Here is a 6133-nt window from a genome sequence, read left to right on the forward strand (position 1 = left end):
CTCAAGGAAAAAACAGGGGCATGATTGTTGTTGTTGTTGTTAAGTGCCGTCGAGTAGAATGGGACCTTCTAAAAATTAAATTTTTATGTGCTTCAAAAGACTTCTCCAAAAGAGTACAAAGAGAACTATTCAGCACTGACATATCTGATAAGGGATTTATCTCTAAAATTCATAGAAAACTCTCACACCTCAACAACAAAATGATTAACAGTCCAATTGAAAAATGGGCAGAACACATGAATAGACACTTCACCAATGAGGATATTTAGGTGGCCAACAAACATATGGAGAAATGCTCATGATCATTAGCCATCAGAGAGATGAAAATCAAAACAACCATGAGATACCATGTCATCCCAGCACTAATAGCAAAGTTCAACAAGACAGAAAATAACAAATGCTGGTGAGGATGTGGAGAGATTGGGACTCTCATACATTTCTGGTGGGACTGTCAAATGATACAACCACTGTGGAAAGCAGGATGGTGATTCCTTACAAATCTGGAATTAGAAATACCATTTGACCTAGCAATCCCATTATTATGATTATATCCTAAGAAATGAGAACCAGGACAAGAACAGATATATTCACACCCATGTTTCTTGCAGCACTATTTACAATAGCAAAAAGATGGAAACAATCTAGGTGCCTAACTAATAACAGAAGAATGGCTAACCAAACTGTGGTATATACACACAATGGAATACTATGCAAAACTGAAGAATAATGTAGAATCTGCAAATGACTGTATAACATGGATGAACTTGGAGGACATTATGCTGAATGAAATAAGTCAATCACAGAAGGACAAACATAGTATTAGCTCATTATTGAAAAAATGTCAAGGAAAGGTTTATATATGGAAGGAAACTTTCTTTTTTGGTTACCAGGCATGGGAGTGGAGGGGAAGGAACACTGCTAAAAAAAAAAAAAAAAAAAAAGCATTTACTCATGTCACTTTAGTTTTGCATATTTCACTGTACATAATTATATTTCAATAAAATGTATTAAAAAAAAAAAAAGACCTCTTTAAGGTGCTGAAAGGAGCTCTGTTGGCGTAGTGCCTAAGGCATTTGACTGCTAACCAGAAGGCTGGTGGTTCAAATTTACTAGTCACTCCTCAGAAGGAAGATTGGGAAATTTACTTCCATAGTGACACTGCCTCGGAAACCCAAGGAGGGGTTGCTATGAGTTGGATCCAACTTGACAGCAGTGAGTTTGGTTTGGTTTGGAAAGTGCTGAAGAGCAAAGATGTCCCTTTGAAGACTAAGTGCAACTAACCCAAGCCACAGTAGTTTCAATAGCATCTTTCCATGTGAAACAGGACAATGAATAAAGAAGACCAAAGAAGAGTTGATGCTTTTGAGTTGTGGTATTGCCGTACCATGGACCGCCAAAACTAACAAATCTGTCCTGGAAGAATTGCAGCCTGAATGCTCCTTGGAAGCCAGAAAGGCCAGACTTCATCTCACCTAGTTTGGTCATGTTTTCAGAAGGGACCATTCCCTGGAGAAGGAAATTATGCTTGGTAAAGTGGAGGGTCAATGAAAAAGGGGAAGGCCCTCAAGGAGATGGATTGACACAGTGCCCTGCAATAATGGGCTTAAGAAATGCAAGGATTGTGAGGCTGGCACAGGACCGGGCAGTGTTTCATTTTGTTGTATATAGAGTTATTCTAAGTTAGAGCCTACTCAATGGCACCTAACAACAACACAACCCCTACATAGAAGCACCTCAAAAGAAAGGCCTGGCAATATGCTTTAAAAAGGTCACAGCCTTGGGTGTGAATTATATAATATTTACCAGCAGAAAACTTCCTTAATATCTTGAAAGATGCAGAAGTTTCCTTCCAAGAAGCTCATTGCACCCCATACAGGACAAACCCCTAAAGAAAGTTACCAAGACATACTACAATATCATAAACTTGCCAAGACCAAAGAAAAAGAAAGAATTCTGAGAGCATCTCATGAAAAACAAAATATCACATACAAAAGGGCACCAATAATACTAATTTCTGATTTCTCAGCAGAAACCATACAGGCAAGAAGGCAATGGCGTGACATATATAAAACCTTGAAAGAAAAGAATTGCCAACTAAGAATCATATATCTAGCAAAATTGTCTCCCAAATATAATGGTGAAACATAAATTAAGGGAATTGTTAAAAAACAGATCGATCTTAGAAGAAACATTAAAAGAGTTCTATAAACAGAGAACCAATGACATCAGACAACCTGAGATGAAGACACATAATAGCATAATCCAGATACCAATCCAGACAAAGAATTCACAAAAGCAAAATAAAACTAAAATGAGGGAATCAAAGATCTCAACCTATAAATAATGACAATTTAAAAAAAAAAAAAGTTGGGAGGAGTAAATGATATAGTTATACAATTTCCATATGGAGAAGAAGTCAAGACAATATCAAGATGTAACAAGCTATTATAAACTTAGGAAGATAAAGGTAAACTTTAGGATAACCACAAATAAAATTAATACACTTACTTACTAAAATAAAGAAGAAAATAAAAAAAGACTTGGCTAACACAAAATCAGTAACAAAGAAAAATAAAAGAAAATCCGTAAACAAAAAGAGGTCAACCAAGAAAATTAAGCAGAACAAAGAAACCATTAATACTACATACAGGAAGAAAAAAAAAGCATAACAAAATGGCAACAATAAATTAATACCTATTAATAGTCACACTAAATGTAAATGGCTGAAATGCACCTATCAAGAGACTGAGAGTGACAGTATGGAAAAAAAGAAAATCAAAGGATGGAAAAATATATATCAAGCAACCAGTAAACCAAAGAGAGCAGGAGTGGCAATCATAATTTCTGAAAATACAGACTTTAAGTCAATCCAGTATAAGAGATAAGGAATGGCATTATATAAGGATTGCCTGGTCAATCCATCAAGAGTACATAACCATAATAAACATTTACACCCACAATGACAAAGCTCCAAATTATATTAAAAACAAACAAACAAACAAACAAAAACCTCTTAACAGAATTGCAAAATTAAATGGGCAGTTCTAAAATAATAGTAGGAGACTTTAATACACCAGTTTTGATGATGGACAGAACATTTAGAAAGAAATTTAACAAAAACACAGAAGATGCAAGTAACATAAAACACCAGCAACAACAGAATAGTACACATTCTTCTCTAATGCATATGGATCTTTCTCCAGAACAGAACATATTTTAGGCCACAAAGAAAACCTTAGTAAATTCAAAGAGCATTAAAATAATACAAAGTATCTTCTCTGGCCATAATGCTATAAAACTAGAAATCAGTAAGATAAAGAACAGAAGAAAATACTACATACATGGAAACTTACTTTAAAACTACTGAGTAGAGAGTTCTGGTAAGATGGTGGAATAAGCAGAAAGACTGCACAGACCCTATTCAACAAAGAAAAGGGGAACCAATTAACACAGATACAGATTATCCTGGAGCCTTGAGCTTTGAAGGGAAGGATATAGAAGTGGATTAAACTCTAACTAGTAGAAGAATTTGCATGAAAACACCAAAAAAGGAGATATACAGAGCTGCAGTCTGGTGGTGATCCTGAGGGCACAAACAGCTTGGATGTTACTGAGTGGTGTTAGCACCTAAGAATTAACCTAAAAATTGGCCCTGCTAGCCAGGAACTGCACAGAGGATTGCTCTGGTGACTGGTGAATAAAAGCAGAAGCAGCAAAGAGGAAGGAGGGCTGAGCTGTAGACTTTTGCCTGTCCAGAGGGCACAGCCATTTAAATGTCTACAAGCAGTTGGACCATTTTGGATATTTAAAGTGACAGCATTCTCCCAGATTCCAGGGACTGAAAAATAGGCTCCACTTGCCGAGAACTACAAGGACATTCCAGACACCAACAACTGGAAAGGTGTGATATTTCCCTTGTTACTTTCATACCCCATACTCTTTTGGTGAAAGAAGGTGTGGCCTTTGCTGACTCCAACACACATCCTGGGCCAGCAGGAATTCCACCCCTGTCTCTGTGCTCAGACGGAGCTTGGGTCCCCTGCCCCACCCTGCCCAGATTTTGTTTTTTGTTTTCCTTTTTTTTGTTTTTAGTTTGTTCATTTCAGTCTGTTTTAAAATTATTATTATTATTAAGTAGACTAAATATCAAAGGTTGGAAAAAAGGTATATCAAGGAAATGGCAACCAAAAAAAGAACAGGAGTGACAATATTAATTTCTGATCAAATTGAATTTCAGAAAAAAACACCATACAAGACAAGAAAGGATGTTATATAATGATTAAAGGATCGATTGAACCAGAAGATTTAACCACAATAAATATCTATGGACCGAATGAAAGAAGCCCAAAATAGATAAATCAGACTTTAACAGAATTTAAAAGGCAAATAGATGACTCCACAGTCATAGCGCGAGACTTTAATACAACACTTTCAATCAAAGATAAAACAACTGGAAAGAAACTCGGCAAAGATGCAGAAGACCTAAACAATACAATTCACCAACTTGACCTTACAGACATCTACAGAGGACTTCAACCAACAAAAGTACAATATAAATTCTTTTCCAGTGCACTTGGAACATTCTCCATGAGACACGATATGTTAGGCCATAAAGCAAGCCTGAACAAATTTAAAGATGTTGAAATACTGCAAAGCATCTACTCAGATCACAATGCTATCAAATTAGAAATCAACAATATGAAGATTAATGGAAAAACAGTAAGCACATGGACACTGAAAAATACTTTCTTTAAGAAAGACTGGGTTAGAGAAGAAATAAAAAATGAAGTTAAAAATTCCTTGAATCAAATGAGAATAAAAACACAACATACAAAAATCTTAGGGACACAGAAAAAGCAGTGATTAGAGGCCAATTTATAGCAATAAATGAACACATCAAAAAAAGAAAAAGAAAGAAAGAGCCAGCATCAACACATTAAATCAACATCTCCAACAATTAGAAAAAGAACAGCAAGAAAAGCCTACAGTCACCAAAAGAAAAGAAATAATAAAGATTCAAGCAGAAACCAATAAAAAAGAAAATAGACAATAGAAAAAAAATCAACAAGACTAGAAGTTGGTTTTTTGAAAACATTAATAAAATTGACAAACCACTGGCAAATTTAGCAAAAGAAAAGAGGGAGAGAATACAAATAGCAGCAAAAAGGAAAAGAAATAGGGAACATCACAACAGAACTAACTGAAATAAAAAGGATAATATCAGGATACTATGAAGAACTTCCAGAGGGGCAAGCTGGATTCAGAAGAGGATGTGGAACAAGGGATATCACAGCTGCTGTCAGATGGGTCTTGGCTCAAGGCAAAGAATACCAGAAATATGTTTACTTGTGTTTTATTGACTATGCAAAGGCATTTGATTGTGTGGATCATGACAACTTATGGATAACATTGAGAAGAAAGAATTCCCAAACACTTGATTGTACTCATGAGGAACCTGTACATTGACCAGAAGGCTGTTGTTCAAATGGAACAAGGGGACACTACATGGTTTAAAATCAAGAAGGGAGTGCATCAGTGTTGTATTCTTTCCCCACACTTATTCAATCTATATGCTGAGCAAATAATCCAAGAAGCTGGACTATATAGAGAAAAACATGGCATCAGGATTGGAGGAAGAATCATTAACAACCTGAGATACACTGATGATACAACTTAGCTTGCTGAAAGTGAGGATGACTTGAGGCACTTACTGATGAAGATTGAAGAATACAAGTCTGCAGTATGGATACATCTCAATATAAAGAGATCAAAAATCTTCACAGCTGGACCAATAAGCAGTGTCATGCTAAATGGAGAAAAGATTGAGGTTGTCAAAGAATTCACATTGCTTGGTTCTATAACTGATGCCAATGGAAGCAGCAGTAAAGACATTTGACAATGTGTAGCATTGGGCAGGTCAGCTGCGAAGGAACTCTTTCAAGTGCTGAAGAGCAAGGATGTCTCCTTGAGGACTAAGGTGCACCTGACACAAGCCATGATATTTCTAATCACTTCATATACCTGTGAGAGCTGGACAATGAATAAGGAAGACCAAAAAGAGTTGATGCTTTTGAGTTGTGGTGCTGGCGAAGAATGCTGAAAGTACCATAGACTGCCAAAAGAACTAACAGAT

This window comes from Orycteropus afer, unplaced genomic scaffold (genome assembly GCF_000298275.1).
Source record: "Orycteropus afer afer isolate SDZICR_OR568_19922 unplaced genomic scaffold, OryAfe1.0 scaffold00096, whole genome shotgun sequence".
Taxonomy (NCBI): domain Eukaryota; kingdom Metazoa; phylum Chordata; class Mammalia; order Tubulidentata; family Orycteropodidae; genus Orycteropus; species Orycteropus afer.